This window comes from Magnolia sinica, chromosome 7, assembly GCF_029962835.1.
Source record: "Magnolia sinica isolate HGM2019 chromosome 7, MsV1, whole genome shotgun sequence".
In the NCBI taxonomy this organism is placed as follows: Eukaryota; Viridiplantae; Streptophyta; class Magnoliopsida; order Magnoliales; family Magnoliaceae; genus Magnolia; species Magnolia sinica.
Window position 1 is genome coordinate 67,505,800 of NC_080579.1, and position 13,428 is coordinate 67,519,227.

Consider the following 13,428-nt stretch of genomic DNA (forward strand, 5'->3'; position numbering starts at 1 on the left):
TGTTTGGCCATGAATCATGAAATCCCGGTTGATTCAACATTCCGGTGGGGTCACCCATAAAATTATAATTATAATTTAATGTTATGGCCCCCTTGAGTTTTTAAATACCATGATTTTTAGGTAATTATTTCTTCAAAATAAAGTAAGTTAGATGAATAGATTAGATGGCGTACAAACACCACTGCCCTAGAGTACATGGCACTCACTTGATGAAATTAACTTGTGTAGCATCGCCAGAAAACTCAACATGCTTCCTTTTTCTCTGGGGTTAGACTTATATGTAAGTTGGACATCATTTAAAAAGTGGTCATGATTCTACAGCTATACATAACACATAGTTGTATGACAATCCAAACAGTCCAAATTGTTGGAGTACCAATCCAAATTGTTCGAGTATAAATGAAAAGAATGATATGAGAGTATAATATAACCAATCTAATTTCCTCTTTCAAACCCGGTCGCTCAATATTTTAACTTTTTAACATACACTTGATAGCCATTAATTTGATAGTGAGGATTTTTCAGTTAATATGATTTCAATATATTAACAATGTGATCCACAATTTGGAAGATCAAGATGGTTGTACATTAGTTCACAATCTATTAACAGTGGGACCCACAATTTGGATGATCAAGATATTGTACATTACTATGTGGGAATGAGTCACTACTCATTTAGAAGTGGTAGAAAACCTAACATAAGAGTTTATGCCCAAGTCATTAGTAGGATGGTTGCATAGGGTGTCTCACTTTCAAGATGGAAAAAAGCAAAACCAAATATTTTCACTTGTGTCACTGTCATGATTAAATATTAAATGGCTTTGGAAAACTTCACAATGGTCTACAATACTACGCACATCCATGAAATTTGGACCGGCATGATTTCCTTTGATGGACATATTCAAGCCAGGCCTAATTTTATGAACAGTTCAAATTTCCTTCTAACCCATTGTGATGTCATGTTAGTTGGCTTAAATATGTGAAGAGGAGTAAGTGTAGGGGTTAGAAACCTCAAATTTTTTTAGAATACTCAGGATTTTGATCATGATATGCTGGTAGTGCCTGTCATATTCATTGGACGAAAGGTGCATGTTGAGAGGAGTGTTTTAGGGCTTATAAACCACAATTTTCCTTGGAATACTCAGGTTTTAACCATGATATGTTGTTGGTGGTGCGTGGACAAAGGAATCGTTCAATGCCACATTCAAAAGGCATTGGGACTCAAATCACAAATACACGGTAATAAAATGATTTGTAACTTTTTTTTTTAATCCTCAAGAATCTAAAAATTATAACTTGACATCATACATTACATTATAGATAATCATCACTATAAGTTTTAATTATTATAATAAGTTCATTAAAATATATACTTTAAGTAAAATTGAGATAATTCCAAGCCTTAGGGCCTGTTTGTTAAATCTGAAATCAGAAGTCTGAATCTAAAATTTGAATCTAAAGTTGGAAAACTAATAGTGAATCTAGGAATCTAGAATAACTTGTTTGTTAACTAACGTATGAAATGTTTAAAATATATTAATATGACACATTTACCCATATGAACCAATCGTGATTGAATCCCTACCATTAAAAGCTCCATGAATTTCACTGAAATGTTTATTTGTCATCCAACCTATAAAAAAGGTCACAAATAGCTGGATAAAGAAATGACACAAATATCAATATGATCCAAAGCTTTTGTGGCCCAAAAGAATTTTTAAATGGTCAATCACCACTATTTCCTATAAAAAGGTCCATCTAAGATTTGAACCTAATTTATTTTAGAATCATGCCCTAAAATAAGCTTTCAATATAGATGGATGGTATTGATGTAGTCACATATATCACAATAGGCCCCACAATCAGGGTCCCACCCACCTTGGTGGATCTAGGGTCACACCAAATCCACTCCCCCAGGTTGGGGAGGTAGATTGGCTAGTTACCCTGCCACTAGTCAATGGTTATTGGTCAGTGTTCTGTGTGCTCCACCATGATGTATTCATTTCATCCGCTCTATCCATCCATGTTTACAAGTCACTTTATGGCATAATCCCAATAATGAGGTATATCTAAATCTCAAGTGGATCACATCATAGGAAACAATGTTGATTGATTGCCCACCATTAAAAACTTGTTAGGCCCACAAAAGTTTTGGATCAAGTTGATATTTGTTTTTCCCTTCAATTCGGGTCTGTATGACTTAATCAATAGGTATGAGGTCAAATAAACATTACAGTGGTCACTAAGAAATTTTTATGGTGGGCGCTTAATCATTATTGTTTTCCTTTGATGTAATCCACCTGAGATTTATATATGCCCCATTTTTTATGATCTATTAAATGATCTAGAAAAATAGATGAATGGCGTAGATGAAACTCATACATCATGGTGGGCCCACAGAGCATCGACCACTAGCCACCCGGCTAGTGGCACCGTCACTGGCCAAACCACGTCCCCAAGTGTGAGCCAAATTTCATAGGAAAGCCTTTCCCAAGAAGTCCACTACTGGAAATCTAGGTGGGGCCCACTGTGATGTTTGTGTGAAATCCACCCTGTCCATCCATTTTGTGAGATCATTTTAGGACATAGTGCTAAAAATGAGCCATATCCAATACTCAAATGGGCCAAAAATGAGAGGATTGGATGCCCCTAATTAAAATATTCATGGAGCCACAGAAGTTTTCAATCATGCTAATATTTATGGTTTGAGTTCATCTCACTAGGAATGACAATATGAACGGTATTGATGGCATGTAAACATCATTGTCGACCCCAAGGAGGTTTTAGCGATAGGAATTTTCCTACCCACCTTTTCCTTAAGTGCGGCTCACTTAAGTCTTGTATCCTCGTTTTTTGTCTCGAGTCCTAAAATGATCTCAAAACATGGAATGACAGATTAGATTTATCACAAACATAACAGTGGGCTCCAGTTATGATTCCAGCGCATGAACTTCCTGCGAAAGGCATTTGCACATAATTCGCACCCCAAATCTGGGAGGGGATTGCGTTCTACCCCACAAAGATTTACATAAATATGAAGTAACAGCTTTATGGGGCCTACCATGATATATATGTTTTATCCATACCGTCTATTCATTTTTTAATATTATTTTAGAAATTAAGACAAAAAAAAGGGCAAATTTAAGGCTTAAGTGGGCTACACCATAAGAAACTATAGGAATTGGGTGTTTATCATTGAAAACTTATTGGGGCCACATAAGGCTCTGATCAAGCTGATTTTTGGGTTTTTCCTTCATCCAGGTCTGTGTGATCTTATAAAGAGATTTGATGGCAAATAAGCTTCATGGTGGACCTCAGGAAGGTTTTAACGGTACTCGTTCCTGTCCCGTTACTTTATGTCTACTTTATGTGGTGTGGTTAACTTGAGCTTTGGATGTGCATCTTTTTCCAGATCATGCTTTAGAATGATATAGAAAAGTAGATAGATGGTGTGGATCTAACATATAAATCATGGTGGGCTTAGAGAAGTGCCCCATGTTAAAAGTTGGGATGTGTATAAAGGAGAAAATCTATGTCGTAAAGGACAATTTTGGATTTAAAAATAATAATCATGGAGCGCATTCTTGATTCCCTATTAAGCTAGACTCCTACACAGAAAATTTCGACATAAAATGGTGGAGCGCTTTTCTTCTTCCGCATTAGTACAATAATTCAGCGTTAACAAACAGGCCCTTAGTGTTGTTGTGTTTTTTTTTTTTTTCCATCATGCTCTATCTACACCCACATAGGCATTTTGGAAGGACTAGAGTGCCACAAAACTAGATAAATACTTTCGGTGGACGAGTCACTGCCATTTAAAAAATGAGTTGAATGTAGCAGATTGCCTGTGAGACAACTCCGTGGGACCCATTGTAATGTTTATGTTTTATCCGCATCGTTCATTAGTTTTGCCAAGCCAAAAAATGAGGTAGATCCGAAGCTTAAGTGGACCACACCACATGAAATAAGGAAGATAATAATGCCCACTGTTGTAACTTTCTTAGAGCCCATCATGATGTCTATTTGCCGTCCAACCTACTTATAATGTCATACATACCTCCACAAAGGGAAAACACAAATATAGACTTGATCAATCTTCAGTGGCCCCCAATGAGTTTTAGATGGTAGGCATTCAATTCACACAGTTTCGTATAGCATGGTCTGCTCAAGCTTTATAGCTACCTTATTGTAGGGCAAATGTGCCAGCACATAGTCATGTCATTGGGCAGTCATGTCCCTGTTGAACTAACATAGAAATCCATACCAAGAGTGTATTTGTAACGCCCTGAAATTCAGGGGTCGAGCATAACTCAGCTCCCGAGTTCCAAAACATCACTTATGCAACATATTTAATGATGGATGTATGTTGACTGCATTAGTACATAAAACATGGAATAGATTAAGCCAAAACACAGATATGATTCAAGGATAAGTGAATAAAGCAAGTGGAAGACTTATAGAAAAGTATGTGTACAAGTGTAAATCCCTGAAATACATATACAAGCCAGATCGTATGAAAGTGTTATTTAACAAAATTATAAGTATCAAGTTACATCATTTAGATTCCAGAAATAATCCCAGAGATCCCGCGCATCAGACCAAGGCTCGCTAGAACCCGACTGAAAACTGCATATAGGAGAACGCAGCCTCATCATCATCCAGCTCCCGCTCTGCCTCAGAAGTCGCATCCACATCTGCAACATCAGAGCCTAAGACAGAGTCTGGTGGGTGTTTAACACCGCCCCAGAAACGTGGGAGTGAATGATCAACTCAGTGGAACAATATGGCACTGGTTAACATGTTATCAGTTCAATCAAACAGTAATGATAAAGCAGAACAATTAAATAAATCCTAAGTACTCTTGTTAATGCAAGGATGTATGCAATATGACGCGTGCCCTCATGCGTACACCCTCAGCGTCTTCATCTTATGTTACGCATGACATCGCCTCAAAGTGCACCACATCTACAAATCACATGCAAATGCGGTGCATGAATATGATTACCAAGTTGTTATTAGTCCATTTCACACAGCCGGATTGGGAAGCTAAGATACCTTCCTCGTGTCACCATCCAAACAGTGATCCATTCTAGGGTCGTCAATCCTAGACATCTCATACGATCATATGTTTGAGGTCGTAGCAAAGGGCTCGTCACCAATCAATGCACGTCTTTCATGCCTTTACTACCACAGTTCGGCTCGTCACCTCCTTGCGGTATCCAGGTATGCTCGAGGTCACTACAAAGGGCTCGTCACCAATCAATGTAGGCCGACAGCACAAATATAGTGTCCCATACCACCATAATCGGCTCACGAGTTTAGTTGCTCACTGGTCACTACAGGGAGGCTCGTCACCCCAGCGTAGGCCGACAGCTCGACCACGGTGTCCCATACCACCATGTCCGGCTCATGAGTCTTAGCGGATCAAGTACCATAGTTAATAGAATTTCACTGGTAAGTTCGGTACCCTAGATTCAAACAGTAGCGTCCAATATATGGTGAACATACATCGGACAATCGGGTTACTTGACGAACTCGACTAGCACGAGCGCACGTTGAATTGAACGACATAGAGTGCACAAACACTCCGCGTAGACAAGCCACTGCCGACAACTCTAATACGGCTCGGGTTCGTCTAATCACATCCTTTGTGGCGAAAGCGATCTCAGCCACAACCTTAAGGCAGATTATCGATTTCCTGGACTATTCATAGTCCTAAACACATTACCCTACAACAGATATTCGTATTAAATGTAGAACAGTAATAGAACAACAGCTTCAATCATGTGGTACACAAGCACTTGAAGAATATCAACTTAACATGAATGTAAGCATAAGTAAGACTTGAATTTAAATAACAAGGAATGTAACTTGCATAAAAGAAATCATGCACATCAATAGGAGTGTTGAGAATCACTTCTCAACGCCCACAATTAGTGTAATAAATTACACTTTAGATCATTCATGCATTTCTACAAACACTTAGCATACATGGAACAACATACATGACGTATGTTGAAATACATGCATTTTGACAATTCCTTTTACCAAGGAGTTGTCATACATGCATCTAGCACACATACATGACAAATAATCATGGCAAACATAAGTGCATATTTTATATGTATACGGTACTTTATAAATACACATAGAATACACAAATCTCAATATAGCACATGCATATCAGGAAAGCAACGTAAACACAACATTTAGCATGTGAAATCTCATCCATAACAAGAATAAATCACTAACTGGCGTTGAAAGCCTTGAAAACCATAACCTATACACTTAAAGTCCGCACCTTAAGCCAGAAAAGAAACACCGAACTGATTTAGACGAGTTGTCTTCGTCAACGGCGATAGAATACCCTAAAGCAAGAATAGAAATGAGATACAACAACACCAAGACTAATCTAAGCTCTAACACAGGTTAGGGTTAGATTAACTTACCCCAAAAAGAACTCAGAACCGTCAGAAGAACGATTCAAAGTGAAGGTTCAAAGATGAAGAAGAACAAAGAAGAATCCAAGATGATTTACCAACTTATCTCTCTCACTTTCTCTCTCTTTTCCACTCTCTTTCCAAGCTAGGGTTAGAGAAAATTCGTGTGGAATAGAGAGCTAGGGTTTAAGGACTATAAATAGGCCTAAAATTGATGAAAATAACCCCAGGGCCAAGGTATACTTAGGTTATAACCAAAGCATGCCTTTCTCGATCCAACGAAGCACTTCTGGTGGGCCTATAACCACGAAAGGTCGGACTTAAGCTCATTGACCATAGATCTAGGTCAAGCTGAGTTTTCATACCGACCGGCTCTTCAGATCAGCCGTGGCGGACCACACTCAATTCAACGGTCACGGAATCTCGATCAGGTCCACAAGCACTAGGATATGCCTGGGCCAACTATCCTGATCAGAGGGTGAAATTGGGTCAGAATCCAACGGTCAGATAGCTTAAAATCGTCGTGCAAGCGACACGACTCAGATTTCATAAAAGCTTATTAAATTCCAACCGTTCTCACACTCTTCACTCCGAACTCAAGCAAATCGACCCAGAACATCACATGGACTTGATTTTCGAGGTGATGGTCAAGCCCAACTCGGTGACCGCAACAGCATAAGATCATCACTATCGGACTTTCGACACGCGGTCCAGGTCCGATCCAGATCTTCCAAAAATTCCCCAGAACAACTGGATTTAGCGATGGATCTCAGATTTCAGAGTAGCGTAGCGCTAACTAATCTACAAGTTTAGAGCCATGCAGATACAATTTCAAATGATTGATGCGAATTTCACAAGCAATCGAGTATAGCGCTAATTACCCTAAAAACAACTACTTAAGGAAAGATTAGCACAAAAATTCCTAGGTCGTTACAGTATTTGGTCAGGCAGGGGTAACATGGAGCTTGGTGGCTGTAACCATGGGGCTCACCTTAATGTATGTGTTGCATATTCACTAGGGCTGAAAGTCAGGTGGGTTGGGTCGAGTTGGTGCTCAACCCTAACTCAACCCATTAAACTATAACTTAACCCTAACCCAACCCAACCTTGGGTTGGGAATTCTCAACCCAAGCCTAACCTAAGGGGCTCAGTCAGGTGTTGTATTTGATGTCTTCAATCTAATCAGATTCTGTGCAGATTTTTCGCGCAATTAAGAAAGTGTGAGATTTGTTTCCGATTTCATTTTTGATACTTTCCGATTTTGTTTGGGATTCTTTCTAAAACTATATATATGGGTGTAAACGGGATTGAGAGGTATTCTATGGGATTCCGAGGCTTTCTAAAAGGGTTTTAGGGTTTCTAAAAGGGTGGAGCAAGGGGAGAGATTTGAGGATTGCTCAAGTTTGGTAAGTCCTTCCTCTTTGTAATTTCTGCTTTCATAGTGAAGATCTGTCGCTTTGTGCCATGGTTTTTTCCCAAAGGGGTTTTCTACGTTAAATCTTTGTGTTCTCTTGTGTTTATTCGGTGCTAGGGGTGTACACGAACCGAGCTAGCTCGATTAGCTCGATCGACTCGACTTGAAAAAGCTCGATTCGACTCGGTTCGAAGCTGAGTTCGAGCCGAGTCGAGCTGATTTTTTGAGCTCGAAAATGAGTTCGAGTAGGCCCCGGCTTGACTCAACTCGGATCGAATCCAGCTCAAATCTAAGCAGTTCGGTGACTCAGTTACTTTGCCATTGATGTTGCTCACTAAGTGTTTGATAAAATGACTCAACGAAGTGTGGCTGGTGGCAAGGTATATACATACCACAACAACTATGACATACCACAACAAATCGAGGATAGATATGGTAGATAGATGAGTTCTTAAATACAGTAAGTCCTAGAGTTCTCAAATATAGTAAGTCTCAACTATGAGTTCTCAAATACAACAACTTGAGGACAAATATGGTGGATGGACGGATGACATTCCACAACAACTATGATACACCAAATGTTTTTTTTTCTTTCTATTACCTTAATGGGTTGGCAACACAAACAAGGAGGTCAGATTTCTTAGTTTCTTAAAGGTGCAGTCCAGGTGTTTGTGGAAATGCCTCAATGGCGAACTCGGCTCGATCTTGGCTCGAACTTGGCCCGAGCTGGCCCGAGCTGCTGACTGAACCAAGCCGAGCTGGCCAGTTAGGCTCGAGGACCGAGCCAAGCCGAGTTTGAGCTGAGGTTAGCCAGTGGCCGAGTCGAGTCGAGCAGAGGCCAGCTCGACTCGGTTTAACTCGATGTACACCCTTACTTGGTGCTCTTGGATTGCTATCCTAGATCCATCTCTGTGTGATTTTGTAGTACAATCCCCAACAAGTGGTATCAGAGCAATCGTTAGGGCACGGATCTGGATCTGCAGGATTAGCATCAATGGAAAACGCCAAATTTGATATTGAGAAGTACTCAGGCAAAAAAAATTTTGAGTTATAGAAGATCAAGATGATTAGTTTATTAACCAAGCAAAGTGAAGTTAAGGCTCTTGAGGAGTGAAAATCAACTATGCATGACGAAGACTAAAATACTCTTGACATGAATACTTTAGCTTCCTTCCGTTTATGTCTCATGGATGAGGTTCTCTACAATATTTTGAGGGAGAAAACTGTGACTAGTTTATGGGCAAAGTTATAGGATATTTATGCGAAAAAATTCTTTGAAAATTGCCTACACTTGAAGCTATAGTGGTACACTTTCAGGATGACAAAGGGTGGAGATCTGGAAGCCCACGTCAGCAACTTTAATAAATTAGTTTGTAAACTACTGTATATGGAAGAAGTGATCAAATATAAGGAACAAGCATGTATGTTGTTGAATTCTCTTCTGGCATTGTATGAGTCATTTAGGGACACAATATGTATAACAAATAAAACCCTGAGTGTCGACACCGTTATCTCAGCCCTTCAAGAGAAGGGCAAGAGAAAGCTAAATGGCGGCATGGGGACATCTTCCGATGCACTGATTGCAAGGGGAAAGAATGCTGATCGAGGTAAAGGATCCTCAAGACCTAGATCCAAATCCAAGGGTAAGGGCAAAAGAAAATTAAATTGCTGGAACTGTGAGATGATCGGACACATAAAAAAGGATTGTACTAATCCTAAAGTGAAGAAAGAAAACTCAGAGGCTTCTTCCAAGGAGGCCAATGTTGTCACATCTTATGAAGAGATAAGTGGTGGTGATGTTCTGTCTGTGTCCATGATTGGTCACTTACACAACAATCATAAAGATGGATGGATCCTTGACATAGGAGCATCATATCACATGACTCTTCTGTAAGTGCTATAGTTTATATCCCTGTCTGTTGTCAAATTTGTGGTGCCAAAATCACTGTTATATATAACTTGCATAAGTGAAGTTCTCTCAAGGATCAACATTCATGAACAAGCTAAGCTCACAGCTCACAAGTACAAGGATCAATCTTGAATGCAAGAACTGCTCACAAGACAAGACTCAAGCTGCAAGACTTCAAGAAGAGTACAAGGCGGTTTGTAAAGAGACACTTTCAAGATTGAGCTACATCAAGATTTCAACTACATCAAGACTTCAAGGCTCATACTTCAAGGTCACTAGTTCCTAATGTTTCAATGTCCTTACTTCATGGTTGAGGTTTGACTGACCATAGGTTGACCTTAGAAGTAGGTCATTTTGGATACATAAATCGAATGTTTATTTTACATAAGTTTGGTCTGTTCTTCGACTAGTCCTAGGCCCTTTTCGACTAGTCCTAGAGTTGCTTCGACCAGTCTAAGAAATTCCTCGATCAGTCATGAGTTTGTTACAAATTTCGGATAAAATCTGTTAGGCTTCGACTAGTTCAGGAATTTGTTCGACCAGTCGAAGGAACAGTGTCGACTGCATCTTCGACCCGTCGAAAAACTTCGACTCAAAATCCAGCGTTGTTTTTCAGGTTCTTCGACCTGTCGAAGGGTCGAAGGTGACTTACGACCAGTCGTAGAACGGTCAAAGCTTATCGCGCCTGATTTTTCAAATATCTTTTACTGCTTCGACTAGTCGAAGAGCTCCCTAGACCAGTTGAAGACGCGATCTGCTCACCTATAAATAGTGCACGAATCTCAGAAGAAATCATCGAATTAATTAATCCATTCAAGCCAATCTTCATCGAACTTCTGAGAGATAATTCTGTGCTCCATCTAAGCTAAGTGTGCTTATTTAATATTCTCTTTCCTTAGCTTTATTTAATTGATTTTGTTTCTGCTATTCCAATCTAATTTGATAAGAGGAATTGTTATTCCCTTTCTTTGGAATCAAAATCAATTAAGGCAAGCCCTATTTGGTTTAAATTAAAATCTATTACAATTAGAACCATTGTAATTGAGTACTGGACATTGAACTTGGACATTCAATCATCTACTCTGATTTGGTTCTACCGGGCTGCTACAACGAAGGAGATAATCAGGTATTTTACATTTAATTATAAATTCCTTTCTGTTTTGGTTTCTTTCAAGATTTGCCAGAAAAATCTTGTTGTATTGGTTATCTGAGGAGAGCCAGGAAAACTCAGAAGTGGGGTTTTTTAATTGTGTAAGCCCACAGACAAAGACACAATTGTAAAGGTTTTGGGTGAACCTGGGAAAACCTATTTTGTTAGTGAACGCTAATATCCCCTGTGTGAGGATATTAGGAGTGGAGTAGCATTCTGTGTGGCTGTTGTTTAACAGTTGGTGAACACACAGGCGAACCACTATAATCCCTTGTGTTGTGGTTGAATGATTTATACTTCTGATATTTAATTATTCTTTTGTGGGATGTATATATGGTGGTGAATGTTGTAATCATTTAATTCAAGCATTGTGAGAATTTTGTAATAGTTTAGAATTTATTTTCTGCTATTCCTTTATCAGCTTGATATTCAATTTCCTTTAAAAGTTGTTCCAATAAGGTTGCCCTGTCATTTTTATGGTGTATGGCTGTCCCTAGAACAATACATTTGTGATTACAATTTATTTTAATTCAGTTTGTATTTATTTCTGTATTCCTCTTCGGTTTGAGATTTGATACAAAGATCTTTCTAGAAATAAGGTTGTCCTACCATAAACTCTGATTTTTGGTGTAAGGTTATCCTTAGAACAACATTTGTATCAACCTCTCAAGATCTGAATTTTGAGGTTATTTTACTTTCTTGCATTGTGATTTATTTTGGCTATCATATTCTTTTTAATTCCGTTGTTATAAGTTTTATTTGGCATTGTCCTATTCACCCCCCCTCTAGGACATATAGCTAGGCTTTTTCATCCTCATCGAAGTTGGTTCGTTAGTTATAAGGAATGCGGTGGTGGACAGGTCTTTATGGGCAATGACAATGCCTATAATGTTATGACTATTGGTATGGTGAGTATCAAGATGTTTGATGGGATGGAGCATACCTTGACTGATGTCAGATACATTTCTGATATGAAGAAAAGTTTGATTTCTCTCGGTGCACTCAAGGCTATAGGGTGCAAGTTCATTAGTGTTGATGGTGTCCTTAAAGTTTCAAAAGGGGCACTCGTAATTATGAGAGCGCAAAGGCACGAAAACCTTTACAGGTTGATCGGGAACATTTTAGAAGGTGGAGCGGCAGTAGCCGTTGTAGATTTCACGTCTGTACGTATGTGACATGCTCGTCTAGGCCACATGAACAATCGGGGCATGAAAGTACTATCTGATCGTTGTTTGATTCTAGCTTTTAAGAATTCTAATTTAGATATATACGCGAGCATTGTATATATGGTAAACAAACTAGATTATCTTTTAAATCTGGAAAATATATATGTAAAGTAGTGCTTGATTATGTGCACTCTAACATATGGGAGACATTAGCAGAAGTTTCTGTTGGGGGTTGTCATGGTTTGTTTCATTCATTGATGACTACTCTTAGAAAGTTTGGGTTTACTTCATGAAATGTAAATCCGAAGTTTTCATCATATTCAAACAATGAAAGACAGTGGTGGAAAAACCATTAGGGTGAAAAATAAAGGTTTTAAGGATTGACAATGGTGAAAATTTTATTTTCATTTTAATGAATATTGTAAAGATGAAGGGATCATTAGGCACAACATAGTACACCACATGCTCAAATAAAATGGTGTAGCTGAGTGGATGAATCGGACTCTCTTGGAGAGGTCCCGATGCATGTTAAGTAATGGTGCATTGAGCAATGACTTATGGACTGAGCCCATTAACACAACTTGCTATTTGATGAACCAGTCTCCTTATACGACAATTGATTGTAATATCCCAGAGGAAGTATGAAGTGGTTATAAGATGGACTACTTAAGTTTACGCATATTTGGTTGTGAGGCTTACTCCCATGTACCGTCAGTTGAGAGAGATAAGCTAGACCATATAGCCAAAAAGTACATCTTTGTTGACTATGGTGTTAGTGTGAAAGGTTACAGGTTATTCGACAAGATCACACGTGAAGTTATCACTAGCTGTGACGTCAAATTTGATAAAAGCTCCATATTCCACAAGAATGATCAGGAGGAGCAAGATGAACCAGAAAGGTTGATCATAGAAGTCCAGATTGATACAGATGATACTCAGGCCAAAACAGATATGCAGACAGAGGTATAAGAGAAGGTGGAGCAACCACTTATGAGAAGAAACCCGCGTGATCACATGTTACCAATAAAATATAGAGACGACTCTAATATTGCATATGCCCTCATTACAGATGATGTGGACCTGTCTACTATTTAGGAAGGTCTTAATAAGCCTGATGCAGAAAAATGGAAGACAGCTATGTACGATGAGATGGACTCGTTACATAAAAACAACACATATGAGCTGGTGGAGCTTCCATTAGGCCGAAAAGTGATCAGATGTAAGTGGTTATTTAAAAAGAAACAGTACAGATAGAAAGCAAGGCTGGTAGCGAAGAAGTATGCTCAGAGAGAAGGAATCGATTTCACAGAGATATTCGCGCTGGTGGCTAAACAAGTATCTATCAGATT